The sequence below is a fragment of the Leopardus geoffroyi genome, chromosome D2 (assembly GCF_018350155.1).
Source record: "Leopardus geoffroyi isolate Oge1 chromosome D2, O.geoffroyi_Oge1_pat1.0, whole genome shotgun sequence".
In the NCBI taxonomy this organism is placed as follows: Eukaryota; Metazoa; Chordata; class Mammalia; order Carnivora; family Felidae; genus Leopardus; species Leopardus geoffroyi.
In genome coordinates, this window is record NC_059334.1 from 14,587,586 (window position 1) to 14,605,123 (window position 17,538).

At 43.7% G+C, this 17,538-nt stretch overlaps 1 protein-coding gene across 2 annotated transcripts in view; it reads right to left on the reverse strand.

Annotated features, from left to right (window-relative positions):
• Positions 1-17,538, reverse strand: part of SLC35F3 (solute carrier family 35 member F3) — a 402,008-nt gene that overhangs the window by 214,896 nt on the left and 169,574 nt on the right. The gene's annotated exons all lie outside the window — the stretch shown is intronic.

Consider the following 17,538-nt stretch of genomic DNA (forward strand, 5'->3'; position numbering starts at 1 on the left):
CCTGGGTGGCTCAATCTGTTAAGCGTCCAACTTCAGCTCAGGTCATGATCTCACGGTCCGTGAGTTCGAGCCCCGCATCAGGCTCTGCGCTGACAGCTCGGAGCCTGGAGCCTGCTTCGGATTCTGTGTCTCCCTCTCTCTCTGTCCCTCCCCTGCTCATGCTCTGTCTCTGTCTCAAAAATAAATAAAAACATTTTAAAAAATTAAAAAAAAAAAAAAAGAAATCTCCTCCTTTTCTCCACCTTCTCATCAAATTCTGAGCTTCTGGAACCAACTTAGCTTTCCAGTCTCATTTCTATCACCTTCCCTGCCATGCCACATGCCTACCGACCTGACCTAGAAGGCGTTGTTCTCTGAACACTGTTGTTTTTCGGCGGAGGGTGCCCTGGGCCATGTGACCTCTCTGACAGCTCTCCCTACAGAGTTCCAGAGCCCCATCAAAGCCCAGCTCAAACACCTCCTTCACCAGGAAGCCATTCCTGGTCCCATCGTCCAGACACCTCCCCATTCAGAACCCAGGTGGTATCCATTCACCCTCTCCAGAATACCCAGAGCACAGTGGACCCTTCTCCGCGAGGGCCTCTCCTCTCTCTTCGGCAACCCCCTCTTGGTGCCACTATGGAATGGCCCAGAGTGACTCGCTCATTTTTGTATCCTGTCGCCTAGAACAGTCCCGGCACACAGCTGTCCCTCCACAAACGTTTGCTAGAATAAAGAATGCATGAAGAAACCTACGAGGAAATAAAGGTGCTAGCAGCCATGCGGAGAGGTCAGTCTGCAAAGGCAGAGAGAAGGAGCACCGACAGGGTCAAGGCCATCCCCAGGGGTCCCTGAGGCCCAGCTGCACTCCCACCCCTCGGCCACACAGAGATGAGCTACATGTGGGCTTTAGGACGCACCTGTGTCTACGTTCTTTCATGCCCTGCTTCTCTGAGACCAGTGTCTTCAAACGATGCCCAGAGGGTGACAGAGGTTTAACCTGTGGGCGCTACAGCAGAAATTCCAGGAAGGACACCTAGACACTCTGAGATTCCTTCCTGCCCGAAGACACGGAAGAAGGCGAACTACAGCAGGAACGTTCTTCCTGGCACAAGCCCCGAGGCAGTGTGAGAATGTCTTGATCCTGGCCTCGAGCCAAAGCCCTGACTCACTCCTGCTGCAGGGGAGGATCCAGAAGGAAGACCGCCCCCCGGGGTTCCCCTTCTGCAAAGAAAACGATGTTGGATGTTGGTACGTGCCACCCGCCTGAGTTAGGGGCTGCCTCCTGCAGGTGGTCAGAGCGGAATGACTTTCCCAGGCAGAACATTCTTCCCCCCTGCGACTCTGACAGGCGTTTCAAACCCTTCTTGAGTAAGAGGCTGTCAGGCCACCTGCTGCCTGAAATCCAGTCCATAAGCAATGAGAGTAACTGGGTCCATGCGTCTAGGACCTGCTACAGCAATCACTTGAGGGAGATTTAGAGAAATCGAAAAACCCAAAGGCACGGTTGCAAAGAGCAACCAGGGGCCTCACGGGGATGGGCTCCTTTCTCCTTTGTTCAACAAAACAAAACAAAACAGCAGCTGCTTTTCCTGGACACAAACACGAGGTGGTACTGGAAGTGAACGATATTTGAAAGATTAGGAATAACAGAGTCTCCGATAGCTTATTTCCGTAAATAATAGCATTCAGACAGTCTTTATTCTTAGGGACCTTATGCTTACCACACCCATCACCCACACCTGGAAGGAAAGAGAAAGAATTATACACACTGTGCTGCCGGGCACATGCCCAAATAAGCAAGTCAGATTCTCCAAATACTAGAAACAGAAAACATAAATGGAGCCGCTCACGCAGTCCCGCCGTGTTTATTTAGAATTTATACTCTGCTTCCATGAATAAAAGGGTGGGAGAGAAAGCAGCTCACCTAATATGGGCCAGGGCCGATGCAAACTGCCTTCATATGCTTTCTCACTTACTTTGTAAAGCTTGCTTGATGGCCAAGAACCCCAAGGCTCAGAGAATTAAAGTGAGGCCAGACAGAAATGCAGGGAGCTGGGGTTTGACCTCACGTCTGTGTCACCAGGTCTGTGTTCTTTTCCCCTCCACTGTGCTCAGTGTCACAACCACACACATGACACTGAATCGGTTAAGGTGCTCTCCACTGTAGGCAACGTAATACTTGGTGTAATAGGTTGGACCGTTGGCCCCAATTCTTTGCTCCCCACAGCCTGTCCTCTGCCTTTGCAGTGCCCTCCCTACTGTGGATGGAGTACACTTTTCCAACCCATTAAAATGGTTGGGTTTGTCCTCTGACTTGCTTTTCCATGAGAACATGGCCGAGGGTGGGCCCTGGTCCAAGGAGGATGATGACCAGCAAACGGAGCTGAGTGGAACCTAACCCACACGGCCCCGAGTCAAGTCCAGACACACAGTGTAAAACAGAGGTGCTCAGCCAGGCTCAGATCCATGAGCACGAGAATAATGACTGTTGTAAGACACTGAGATTTTGAGGCTGCTTGCTAGACAGCACGGTTGTGTTAATATTAACCCATGGAATGGATTAAAATGGTTTGAATAAATTCACACAGAGAGATGACCAGAGGTCAGTGGTTCCAGGACTGGTCTGGTGGATCCACGGTGTTAACAAAGACAAATATTCTTTTCCATTCTACCACTTGGCTGTACCGAGGCTCTCAGCAATGCTTCCGCCCAGGTCAGCCCGATGGCTACAAGAGCTCCATACAGTGTGTCTTCATAGGACAGCATTGCAAGGAGGAAGAAAAGTGGTGGCTGTTAGAGACTGAATTGTGCCCTCTTCCTCAAATTTATAGGTGGAAGTCATAACCCCAATGTGACTATATTTGAAGATAAGACTTTCAAGGAGGTAATCAAACGAGTCTGATAGGCCTAGTGTCCTGATAAGAAGAGGAAGAGACACCATGGCTCACTCTTTCTCTGTGTGCTTCACTCACACAGAGGACAATCCAGGTGAGGACACAGAGAAAGCACTATCTACAAGATCTCCCTAGAAACCAACCCCGCTGGTACTCTCATCTGGGGCTTCTAGCATCCCATGGTATTTTGTGATGGCAGCCTCAGCAGACCAAGATGGTGGGGTAAAGTGTGCTTCTTTTATGTTGCTCTTTCATCATTGAGGAAAATCCTTCCCACAAGTCCCTCAGTAGACAGTCCAGGCCCCATCGCCGAGAACTGGTCACATGATCACTTTAGACCAATCAGTGGCCAGCAAGAATGGGATTGCTGTCATTGCCTCAACCAATCATGATGAATCAGCTAGGGCCGGGAACACTGCCTCCCTAACAAATCTAGGGTGTATATCCTTCAGAAAGAGCTAGGATATTCTACAGTCACAAATTCCCGTGACTTACCACAAAGGTTTATTTCAAACTCATGTGGCCTTGTCTATCAGGGTTTGGCTACAATTCTACTCTAATTTCTTTGCTCTGACACCCAGGGTGTTCCATCATGGAATATGGAATGTGGCTGGAACTGGAATATGGCTGATCTCATGGTTGAGGGGACAGAGACCAGGATAAACCTCACGCTGGTTCAATGGCTTCTGCCCAAAACTGACATGCATGATCTCCCTTCACATTTCATTAGCCAGGGCAAATCTCATGCCCAGTCTTGATGGCAATAAGGCAAGAAAGGACAATCTTCCCCTGGGGAAAGGAAACTGATCTTTCTGAACAATAATACAATCCGTAGCATTGCCTTCCTGGTCATGAATACTCCCTTCTCTTCCCACATGCACAACACTCTCACCCTTTCCTCAAAGGAGATAGCCCCAAAAGCCCATCCTATCACTTCCCAGCTCAAAGTGCAGGAGTCTCTGGATCGTGCCTAGTTGTATCTTCCATGAGTTACATATATGGCTCTTTTTCACCAGAAGACCATCTCTCACGTCCCACCCCAAATGTGATACACAATGGTGACTACCTGATGGCAGGAGCAAAATCACTTCAACCAAAATTCCCCCTTGGAGAGGGGAAGAACTGGCTATGTGGATTAACTGATGACCCATAATTATTTTGAAGAGGCACCGAGTAGATATGCCAGGAGCCCTTGCCTCGGGGGCAGAGGATCTTCCTTGATGAGGCCCTGATCTTATATCCTGGGAGTAGCTTCCCCAGTATTGTTCTCCTTGCCAGTGATTCCACCCTCCAGGAGGTCTTCTTTAAAATTATCTTTTTTTGGGGCGCCTGGGTGGCGCAGTCGGTTAAGCGTCCGACTTCAGCCAGGTCACGATCTCGCGGTCCGTGAGTTCGAGCCCCGCGTCGGGCTCCGTGCTGGCAGCTCAGAGCCTGGAGCCCGCTTCCGATTCTGTGTCTCCCTCTCTCTGACCCTCCCCCGTTCATGCTCTATCTCTCTCTGTCCCAAAAATAAATAAACGTTGAAATAAATAAATAAATAAATAAATAAATAAATAAATAAAAATTTTAAAATTATCTTTTTTTGGCCAAATCTGAAAATAACACTGGAAGATGTTCCCTCTTTGGGAACTGAGTCAGTCTCAGTCTGCTTCTGCCCATAAAAAGTGGGGGTCCAAGAGTTGTTTTTTTCTTTCTACCTTCACTGAGATACAACTGACATATAACATTGTATAATTTTCACACGCCCAATGTGTTGATCTGACCACTCATATACTGTAATATTATTGCCACTGTAGTGTCAGCTAACACCTCTGTAATGTCATATAACAACTATTTCTTTTTTTTGTGAGGTGAGAAGATTTAAGATCTACCCTTTTAGCAACTTTCAACTACAGCATTGTTATCTACACTCAATTAGATCCCCAGAACTTATTCATCTTCTAACTGAAAGTCTATACTGTAGACTAACATCTTCCCACCTGCACACTTCAGTAATCATCATTGCACTCTCTGCTTCTACAAGTTTGGCTGTTTTTTTTAGATCCCACAGAAGTGATATCAAACTGTATTTGTCTTACTCCGTCTGACCTCTCTCACTGTCTCTGTTGCAGACTGACAACAAAACATATTCTAACTAAATCTGCAAAATGCAGTTATCAAGAAAAAAACTACTAAAAGCAGGAAGACAAAAGCAGTCATTAACTTACAATGGAAAACCCGTAAGTCTAGCAGGGGGTTTTTCAACAGAAACTTTGCAAGCCCAGAAGGAAGTGGTGTGATATATTCAAAGTGCTGACTGGCAAAAACATGCAGCCTAGAATACTCTATCCAGCAAGGCTGTCATTCAGAATAGGTGAAGAGATAGCGTTTTTTCAGATAAACAAAACCTAAAGGAGTTTGTGAACACTAAACCAGCTCTGCAAGAAATATTAAAAGGGACTCTTTAACTGCAAAGGAGAAACCAAAGGTGACAGTATAGCAGCAGAAAACACAGAAGTAGTAAAAATGAGCATTTCTGTAAAAAAAAAAAAAAGTCATTCAAACAACTCACACAAAAAGGATATAAAATATAATAACATGTACCTAAACTGTGAGGAGGGGAGGAGAAAAGAATGGGTTCAAACTTAGAACAACCATCAACTTAATATAGACTGCTATATGCAGAAGTCATATACAAACCTAGTGGTAACCATATATCAAAAACCACTAACAGATATGCAAAGAATAAAGAGAAAGAAATCCAAATATATCACTAAAGGAAATCAGCAAACCATGACGGAGAGAAAGATAGGAAAGGACCAGAGAAAATTTTCAGAAACAACCACAACACAAGTAACAAAATGACAGGAAGTATATAACTATCAATAATTACTCTGAATGTAAATGGGCTATATGCTCCAATCAAAAGGCCTAGGGTGGAAGAATTAATAAAATAAAACAACACCCATCTCTATGCTGCTTATAAGAGACGCATTTCAAACCTAAAGATACCTGCAGATTGAAAATTAGAGGATGGTGAAACATCTATCATTCACATGGATGCCAAAAGAAAGTTTGAGTAGCAATACTTATATTGGGCAAAATAGACTTTAAAACAAAGATTATAGTAACAAGAGTCAAAGAAGGACACTATATAATAATAAAGGAGACAATCCAACAAGATCTAACAATTGTAAATATTTATGCACCCAACATAGAGGGACCTAAATACATAAAACAGTTAATAACAAATATAGAGGAACTAATTGATAATGATGCAATAATAGTAGGGGACTTTAACACCTCACTTATATAAAAAAATCATCTAAACAGAATATCAACAAAGCAACATTGGCTTTGAATGACATGCTGGACTAGATGGATTTAGCAAACATATTCGGAGCGTTCCATCCTAAGACAATAAAATACACATTCCTTTCAAGTACACATGAAACTTCCTCCAGAATAGATCACATATTAGTTCACAAAACAAACATCAATGAATTTAAGAGGATCAAAATCATACCATGCGTATTTTCTGGCCACAAAACTATGAAACTAGAAGTCAACCACAAGAACAAATGTGGAAAGGCCACAAATACATGGAGGTTAAACAACATGCTATTAAACAATGAATGGGTCAACCAGCAAATCAAACAAGAAATAAAAAAGGTATGTAGAAACAAATGACAATGAAAACACAATGGTCCAAACCCTCTGGGATGCAGCAAAAGCAGTTCCAAGAGAGAATTATACAGCAATACAGGCCTACCTTAAGAAGCAAGAAAAAATCTCTGGTTTGCCAAGTGGCTCAGTCAGTTAAACAACTGACTCTAGGTTTTGGCTCAGGTCGTGATCTCACAGTTCATGGGATCGAGCACTGTGTCCAGCTCCCTGCTAATAGTGTGGAGCCTGCTTGGGATTCTGTCTCTCCCTCTCTCTTTGCCCCTCCCCTGCTCATGTGCTCTCCCCCTTTACCTCAAAATAAATAAACTTTTTTTAAAAAAATGGAGAAAAATCTCAAATAAACAACATAACCTTATACCTAAAGGTGCTAGAAAAAGAACAACAAAACCTAAGACCAATATAAGGAAAGACATAATAAAGATTAGAGCAGAAATAAATGATATAGAAACTAAACAAACAAACAGAACACATCGATGAAACCAGGAGCTAGTTCTTTGAAAAAACTCAGTAAAATTTATAAACATCTAGCCAGACTTATCAAGAAAAAAAGAAAGGATTGAAGCAAATAAAATCACAAATGAGAGAGGAAAAATAACAAACACCACAGCAATATAAGTATTCGTAAGAGAATACTATGAAAAAATATATGCCAACAAATTGTACAATCTACAAGAAATGGATACATTCCTAGAAATATGTAAACTACTGAAAATGAAATAGGAAGGAATAGAAAATTTAAATAGACTGGGGTGCCTGGGTGGCTCACTCAGTTAAGGGTCCAACTTCGGCTTAGGTCATGATCTTGTGGCTTGTGAGTTCAAGCCCTGCATCAGGCTCTGTGCTGACAGCTCAGAGCCTGAAGTCTGTTCGGATTCTGTGTCTCCCTCTCTCTCTCTCTGCCTCTCCCCCACTTGCACTCTGTCTCTCTTTCTCGCTCTCTCTCAAAAATAAATAAAAATTGAAAAAATTGACAAAAGGAAATTTGAACAGACCAATAACCAGCAAAGAAATTGAGTCAGTAATCAAAAAACTCCCAGCAAACTGAAGTCAAGGACCAGATGGCTTCACAGGTAAATTGTACCAAACATTTAAAAACTAGTTAATACCTATTTTTCTCAAACTATTCCTAAAAACAGAAAAGGAAGAAAAACTTCCAAATTCATTCTATGAGGCCATCATTACCTTGATACAAAAAGATAAAGACACCACTAAAAAAGAAAACTACAGGCCAATATCCCTGATGAATAAAGATGCAAAAGTTCTCAACAAAATACTAGCAAACTGAATTCAACAATACATCAAAAAAATCATTCATCACAATCAGCTGGGATTTATTCTTGGGTTGCAAGGGTGGTTCAATACTTGTCAATGAATGTGATATATCACATTAATAGGATAAAGGATAAGAACCATATGACCATTACAATAGATGCAGAAAAAGCATTTGACCAAGTACAACATCCGCTTATGAGAAAAACCCCCAAGAAAACAGGTTTACAGGGAATATACTTTAACATAATAAAGGCCATCTATGAAAAACCCACAGGTAACATCATCCCTAATGGGGAAAACCTGAGAACTTTTCCCCTAAGGCATCAATGCCCACTCTCACCACTTTCATTCAATACAGTACTAGAAGTGCTAGCCAAAGCAATCAGACAACAAAAAGAAATAAAAGGAATCCAAATTGGTAGGGAGGAAGTAAAACATTCACTATTTGCAGATGACATACATGACCTACATGGAGAAAACTTGAAAGACTCCACCAAAAAACTGCTAAACTGACAAATGAATCTAGTAAAGTTGCAGGATACAAAATCAATGTGCAGAATTCTGCTGCGTTTCTATATACTGATAATGAAGCAGCAGAAAGAGAACTTTAGAAAACAATTCCAGGGGCGCCCGGGTGGCTCAGTCGGTTGAGCATCCGACTTCGGCTCAGGTCATGATCTCGCAGTCTGTGAGTTAGAGTCCTGCGTCAGGCTCTGTGCTGACAGCTCAGAGCCTGGAGCTCGCTTCAGATTCTGTGTCTCCCTCTCTCTCTGCCCCTCCCCTGCTCATGCTCTATCTCTCTCTGTCTCAAAAATAAATAAAAACATTAAAAAATTAAAAAAAAAAAGAAAACAATTCCATTTACAATTGTACCCAAAACCATAAGATACCTAGGAATGACTGTAACCAAAGAGGTGAAAGACCTGTATTCTGAAAACTATAAAACGCTGATGAAAGAAATTTAGGATGACACAAAGAAACAGAAAGACTCATGGATTGGAAGAACAAATATTGTTAAAGTGTCTATCCTACCCAAAGCAATCTATACATTTAAAGCAATCTCTATCAAGATACTACCACCATTTCTCACAGAACTAGAACAAATGATCCTAAAATTAGTATGGAACCATAAAAGACCTTGAATAGCCAAAGCAACCCTGAAAAAGAAAAGCAAAGCTGGGGGCATCACAATTCCAGACTTCAAGTTAGATGACAAAGTGGTAGTAATCAAAATAGTACAGTATTGGCTCAAAAACAGACACAGAGATCAATGGAACAGGATTAAAAAACCCAGAAATAAAGCCACAATTTTATGGTCAATTAATCTTCAACAAAGCAAGAAAGAATATCCAACGGGAAAAAGACAGTCTCTTTAACCAATGGTGTTGGGGAAACTAACAGAAGAATGAAACTGGACCACTATCTGACACCATACACAAAAATGAATTCAAAATGGATTAAAGACCTAAATGTGAGACCTGAAACCCTAAAAATCCTACAAGAGTACACAGGCAGTAACTTCTTTGACATCAGACACATCAACTTGTTTTCTAGGTACGCGTCCTGAGTTAAGGGAAACAAACGCAAAAATAAACTATCAGGACTACAGCACAATAAGAAGCTTCTGCACCGCAAAGGAAGCAATCAACAAAACTAAAAGGCAACCCACAGAATGGGAGAAGAGATTTGCATATGACATTCAATAAAGGTCTAATATCCACAACACATGAAAAACTTGTAAAACTGAACACCCAATGAAACCAAATAACCCAATGAAAAACTGGGCGGAAGCCATGAACCGACATTTTTCCAAGGAAGACATCCAGATGGCCAACAAGACACAAGAAAAGATGCTCAACATCACTCATCATCACGGAAATTGAAATCAACACTACAGTGAGGTATCACCGCACACCTGTCAGAATGGCAAAAATCAACAACACAAGAAACAACAAGTGTTGGTGAGGATGTGGAGAAAAGGGATCCCTTGTACACTGCTGGTGGGAATGCAAACTGGTACAGCCACTGGGGAAAACAGTGTGGAGGTTTCTGAAAAAGTTAAAAATAGAACTACCTTAAGATCCAGAAACCACACTACTGAGTATTTACCCAAAAGAATACAAGAACACACATTCAAAAGGATTCATGGACCCCTATGCTTAGAGCAGCATTACTTACAAAAGCCAAGGTATGGAAGCAGCCCAAGTGTCCATCAAGTGAGGAACTGATAAAGGAGGGGTGTGTGTGTGTGTGTGTGTGTGTGTGTGTGTGTGTGTGTGTATACAAACACACATATGCCGTGGAATATTATTCAGCCATAAAAAGACTGAAATCTTGCTATTTGCAATGACATGCATGGAGCTAGAGAATACGATGCTTAGTGAAACAAGTCAGAGACAAATACCATATGATTTCACTCATACATAGAATTTAAGAAACAAAACAAGCGAAGGAAAAAAAATGAGAGAGTCAAAGCAAGAAACAGACTTTTTATTACAGAGCACAATGATAGTTACCAGAGGGAAGGGGGTGGGAGGATGGGTTACACTGGAGATGGAAATTAAGGAGGGCACTTGTGATGAGCACAGGGTGATGGATGAAACTGCCGAATCACTATATTGTACACCTGAAACTAATATAATGCTGTATGTTAGCTACCTGGAATGAAAAAAATAAAAATAAAAATATTATAAAAACAAGATGCATCCCTCTTGCTGCGAGTGGTGGATTTATTTCTCATGGCCGAATAAGATTCCACTGCATAGATGTATCATTAATCTTCTTTGTCCATTAACCCACTGAGGGACAGTTAGGGTTGTTCCCACATCATGCTTCTGTGAACAATGTATAAGAGTACAGACCTCTTTGAAATTCTGTTTTCGTGTCCTTTAGATATATACCCAGGAGTGGAATTACCGGACCGTATGGTACTTCTTTTTCAAAATTGTTGAGGAACCTCTGTACTATCTTCCATGGTGCCTGCCCAGATTTACGTTCCTGCCAGTAGTGTGCTAGGGGGCCCATTTCTCTGCATCCTTACCGAAACTTGTCATCTCTTGTCTTTTTCATGATAGCCTTTTTAAGAGGTTCGAGGTAGTATTTCATTGGGGTTTTGAGCGGCATTTCCCTGATTATTAGTGATAGCTAGGATCGTAATCATGTACCTCTTGGTTATCTGTTTGTCTTATCCGGAAAATGTCTATTCAGATCATCTGCCCATTTTTTAAAAAATCAGACGGCGTGGTATTTATTATGGAGTTGTAGGAGTTATTTACATATTTTGGATATTAGCCCCTTCTCAGAAATATGGTTTGCAGAAATTTTCTACCATTCTGCAAGCTCCCTTTTCATTTTGTTAATAGTTTCTTTTGCTGTGCAGAAGTTCTTTAGTTTGATGTGGTTTATGCAGTTTGATGTTTTTTTGTGTTTTGTTTTTGTTTTGTTTTTTTTGCCATTGTCACTTTTTTTTTTTTAATGTTTATTTACTTGAGAGAGAGAGAGAGAGAGAGACAGACCGACAGAGCACGAGCAGGGGAGAGGCAGAGAGAGAGGGAGACACGGAATCTTAAACAGGCTCCAGGCTCTGAGCTGTCAGCACAGAGCCTGATGTGGGGCTCGAACTCACTGCGAGATCATGACCTGAGCTGAAGTCGGATGCTTAACCGACTGAGCCACCCAGGCGCCCCAACCACTGTCACTTTCGATTTTGATGTTAGAGCCAAAGCATTGTTGCCCAGGCCAATGCCAAGGAGCTTTTTGCTTATGTTTTATTTTAGGAGTTTTATAGTTTCAGGCATTATATTTAAGTCTTTAATCCATTTGGAGTTAATTTCTGTGAGTGCTCTAAGATAGGGATCTAATTTCTTTTCTCTGCATGTGGATGTCCAGTCTGCCCAGCACTACTTACTGAAGAGGCTGTCTTTTTCCAAGTATTCTTGGCTTCCTTGTCAAATATTAAAAGACGGTCTATGTGGGGGGTCATTTATGGGTTATTGACACTGTTTCATTGATCTATGTGTCTATATTTATGCTGGTACCATGCTGTTTTGATTAAATACAGATTCGTGGTATAGTCTGAAGTCAGGAGGTATGATACCACCAGTTTCCCGGGCTTGCTTTATCTATCCAGGTTTTTTGTGGCTCCAAACAAATGTTAGGATTTTTTTTTTTCTATTTCTGGGAAAATGACATTGGAATTTTGATAAGGATTGCACTGAACGCAACTCAATGTACAAATGGCTTTAGGTATATGAATATTTTAACTGTATTCATTCTTCTGACCCAGAAACATGGAATATCTTTCCATTTGTTTGTGTCTCCTTCCATTTCATCAAGGTCTTGCATTTTTCCGAGTACAGATCTTTTACCTCGGTTAAATTCATTCCTAAGTACTTTACTGTTTTTGATGATATTATGAATGGGATTGTTTTTAGTTCTTTTTCAGATGTTTCACTGTTAGAGTACAGAAATGCAACTGGTTTTTCTCTACGTTGGTTTTATATCCTGCAACTTTACCAAATCCATTTATCAGTTCCAACAGTTTTCAGGCGACTCTTCAGCATTCTGTATATATAAGATTTTGCATACATAAGTGAGTCCCTTGCAGGCAGCATAGAGTTGGGTCTTTTTTTTTTAATTTTTTTTTACATTTATTCATTTTTGAGAGACAGAGAGAGACACAGCACAAGCGGGGGAGGGCAGAGAGAGAGAGAGGGAGACACAGAATCTGAAGCAGGCTCCATGCTCCGAGCTGTCAGCACTGAGCCTGACGCGGGGCTCAAACTCACAAACTGCAAGATCATGACCTGAGCCTAAGTTGGATGCCTAACCAACTGAGCTACCCAGGCGCCCCTAGAGTTGGGTCTTTCATTTATTTTTTTAAATACATCCAGCCACTCTGTGGCTTCTGACTAGATAATCCAATCCATTTGCGCTTAGAATTATCATTAATAATGTACGGTTATTACTGCCATCTTATTGTCTTCTGGCTGTTCCGTGGTTCCTTTGTTCCTTTTTGACTCTCTTGCTGCCTCTCCCCTTTCCAAACCAATGTTACAATCAGACCGATCCTTGTGGCTCTTAACACGATTGCAAGATGCCTTTCAGCAACAACTATCAGGTAACTTTGAAAAATAAAGGTTTATTACTCACAAGACCTAGAAATGACATCGCCTACCTGGGCCTACACAGGTAGAGGGCGAGCTCACAGGCCAGGGGTTCTGCTTTTACTGGGGTGCAGAAGCATGGGGAGAAAAAACACAAGGGTCCCAAATGGTTGTTGAAATCAACTGAGATCTCTGAAAGAAAGAAGCTTCAGTTGGGGAAGGCAGCCTGACTCTTTATCTAGTTGAGGGTCTGGCAAGGTGTTTACTCCAGATAGCCTTGGTTGAAGTGGATGCCTCCTTGAAATGAGTGACTTCGCAATCAAAACTTGAGCCAGGCAGGCACTTGAATTACATAAAAGAAAAACAAAAAAACTATCAGGGCTTATACGACATATCTACCCCTGTGACCATGACGCAGCCTGACGATCCTTGTGAGTTACTGCCACAGGGGCCCATGACTCAGAGGGCTGCACAGTCCTTGAGCACTTTTGCTTATGCACGGCCCTGAAGACCAGGCACTCTCCCATACTCCCACACTCTGGGACCCTTGGCCTCTGAGGGTGGCCTTGGAGGCCAGATGTGATTGGAGGCAGATGGGTAGATGCAGTGCATTTGTCTTATGAATAATAATGACACAGAATTGCCAAGGCCACATCAGGGAAGCATTGAGAAAGGGGAAAATCAAGGCAGGCACACGCACATCCGTTTTACTGGTCACCTTTCCAGGGATAAACAGACTGAACCTCAGCTCACCGTGGGCTCTCTCATGTATTGACCCAAAGGCTGTGTTCCAAATTTTGCCCACAAAGCTCCATCCATCTTTTTTTTTTTTTTTTTTTTTTTGGCTTCTCCACCAACTTTCATGTATTTATAGTGAGGCTAATCTTACGTATGTATTTTGCGGGGCTCCCCACCCCCCCAGCAAAGCACCTGAATGTCTATGTAGCGTGACAGATAACTTTGCATGGTATCGATGTGATAGGCAGATAATCCTGACGTCGGTGAATTTTCCCAAGCTCTGTCCCCTTCACTTTTCCTTCTCTCCCATTCGTTTGGCTTCTATTTCAGTTACAAGCAGATAAATGAGCTTGTTTGGCCATCTGCGTGTGTTTCCTGCCAAATGCTTCTTCAGAAGTTCAGGCTTCAGCTGCTGTGGTTTGGAGTGTCCGTGTGGGGGGACGACAGCTGCCTGGGAGCTTGACTCTGCACTTCTCCGGGGTCTGGAACTGCAGAAGTGAGACGGTAGATGGAAGAACTGAGTGCATCATGGGCGGCGGTCATGCATGGATGATGCTTTGGGTCTCGGATGCTTTCAGCCTCGGCTGGATTCTCACCTCCCGGGCAGTGAGACACGTCAGAGCTCAGGTACTCACTCACCCATCCATCCTTCGCCCGCTACGGGGCTGAAATAATGTTCACAACTCACACACCACGGAAATGCAATTGCTCAAAGGGCTGGGCTCTTCTGGAAAAGGCCTCCTGTCTGTTTTCTTGCTCAGACAGTCCAGGACGTAGCCCCTGACCTTGCTTTTCTGTCTCCTCCAGAACAAGGGAGCAGGAGTAAAAAAGCACACAAACAGCAACAAGAACATCCCAGGCAAACCTGAGGCAGATCTGAATCTGGGCTGAGACCCCGTTTCTCAAGTTTTCAAGAGTGCAGTGGCAGATCTGGAAGACAGGAGCTTCCTCTAACGCTCCCAGGTGAAGTGGGGCAAGTAGCCACTGGCACGGATACTTTCTGAAGAGCTGTACGCTGAATCCAGACATTCACGTGGAAGTTACGTGTGGCACGGCAGTCCCGTCTCTTCCAGTCGAAAGCAGTGTGGGGGATGTAGGCATTCTCCTCTCCATGGGGCAGAACAGCTCTCCAGCCTATACTTTAGGCTTCTTGAATCTGGGTCAGAAAATGCACTTGGCCAACTTTAAGTCTATCTGGATATGGCCACAACAAAAATCAAATGCTCTGCCTACAGTTAAATGATGCGCAATGATGAAAAATGTCTGTTGCTTTTTTTTTTTCTTTTAATTTTTTTTTCAACGTTTATTTATTTTTGGGACAGAGAGAGACAGAGCATGAACGGGGGAGGGGCAGAGAGAGAGGGAGACACAGAATCGGAAACAGGCTCCAGGCTCTGAGCCATCAGCCCAGAGCCTGACACGGGGCTTGAACTCCCGGACCGCGAGATCGTGACCTGGCTGAAGTTGGACGCTTAACCGACTGCGCCACCCAGGCGCCCCTGTTGCTTTTTTTTTAAATGTTTATTTTTTGAGCGAGAGCACGGGTGGGGGAGGAACAGAGAAGGGGGACACAGGATCTGCGCTGACAGCAGGGAGCCCGACGTGGGGCTCGAACCCGTGAACCGTGAGATCATGACCTGAGCCGAAGTCAGACACGCAACCGACTGAGCCACCCAGGCGCCTCAAGAATCTCTGAACTTACCTCCCGGCCGTTATTTGACCTTCGGGCCTTCCAACACACTTTCTGCCCTAATGCTGTAGAAAGAGAATGTGCCATGACTTGTTGGCTAACTTTTAGCAGCCGTTATACCTGAGAATTCTTGAACACAAAAAGATCTGTAAGAACACTAGACAGATCTTCCTGGGCTCAGGAGAACAACTAACATTTATCGAGCACTTCCTGTGTGCCAAGAACCCTTCTATGCATGTATGTTCTTATTTAACCCTCATAAAAACCCATATAAACTCCGAGTCACTTTGCTATGAATGTGTTTGCTAACCTTTCCCAATTCACTTGACCCTGCAGGGGACTAACTACACAGGTAGTAGGTGGGAGAGTGGCATGACAATGACGTCAGCCAGGTGGAGGTTCTATTGTCACCGCTACCTTATTCCAGTTCTCGGGTGTGTCTAGGCCAAGAATGTGATGATGTCACGGCCAAGGCCATGTTTCTTTTATACACGCAACCACAGTAAGTATTCATTGAAAAAGAGTATTTTACTGAGTGAGAAAGAGGGGCTCTCTGCCCACACGGAGCTCCCAAGATAAGAAGGAAAGTGGACACAGCTACTTAACGAATGACCCACCGCAGTGCGTACCGGAAGGCACAGACACAGAGGCCGAGACCTGCTCGGTGGCTCAGGGATGCCTTCTGGGAGACCTGCGGGATGACAAGGAGTTAGCTAATTCAGGATGGAAAGCCTAGGCAGAAAAGCGTTCCCAGCAGAGGGAAAGGCATGGGTGGAGACCAGCCGATGGGAAGGAGCCGGTGCTCCAAAGGGCTGGATGAGGACCCGAGGGGTTGGATGCAGCGGGTGGGGTGAAGAGGGATGAGAGGGGAGCCTGATGAGCAGGCCGCCACCAAAGAAAGGCCCCAGCAAACACTCAGAGGGTATGCAACAAACAGCATGAATAACAAAGCGGCTGAGCTGGGATCCCTGCCCTGCCCTGCCCCAGCTGTTTCTGGCAGAAGTTACATGCTCTGTAGAAAGAAACACATCCATGATCCAACTTCTGCATGAGGCACCGATGTCTGGTGCCACGGGGAGACCATGTTGGAGGTTACCGGCCTAAGACACAAGGAGTCCCTCCCTCCCCCTCTTCCCTCTTGTCTCCCTCCCACAGAACAGAAATGTGCATATGTGTCCACACTCTTATAATCTATTTATTTCCAAGTTCGATAGCCAAGTTGTGCCAGGGCTGTTTAGATTTGCTGTAACAACAAACAGACTTAGGGAAGATTCTGCACGTTTCCCTGGAAAATACACAGAGGAACTGACATTATAAAGAAGGCCTTATAAAGAAGAATATTTACCAAACATTTCTGACTATCTGTCTACAAGCCAACACCAGCTTCCTTGAGTACTTCCTTCCACTTCTTACAGCGGGACGCACACACACACAAAATCCAGCTTGAGGAACAATACATAGATGTTGCAAGGGTGATACGTGTACATATACGTAATTAACATCCGTCTGACATCCATCCATCGGAGATCTTGCAGGAGAGGCTGAGCAACTGTTTCTTGGGAATGCTGGAGAAACAATTCAAGTATCTGAGATGGTCTGGTTCTTTGCACAAAGGTCTTATTCAGAATGTTGACCCAACGTGTTGGGAAAGCAAGGGTGTGATGGTGATGATGATGCCAGTCGCCTGTCTTCGTTCCGTTTCTTTCTCTTCTTTGGAGGATTATTTAGCTGTCATGTTTTACGAACAGCACAAGACCCAACTTACATCTACTGGACTAGGAACTAAGGCTCACGCCCTTATCCTTCAGAATACGTTGGATGTCAACGTCCTACCCCTGCTGCGTATTATAGAAAGCAATTGCGATTTCAAGTTCACTGATAACGCCAAGCACTTCCTTGGACCGTGAACAGAATTATATGAGGCTCTGTGCCTGAGTCAGTTATTTCTAACCCAGGCCTCTGACGACAAACTCCCATCAACTCGAAGGCGCAGAGTATTTCCATTTTCCATTCTGCAATCTTTGATCCTCCCCCTCAGCTCCTTCAGCTGAACATCAGCTTTGTTCCACGCACCATGCAGGGTGCCTCCCAACCTGGCGAAGAGACCGATTTGTGGACGTAGGTGTACTGGAAAAAAGTGCTACTCTGGGCCCTCATCATATTGTTCCCTGAATCAAGGTGCAGTGAGTGC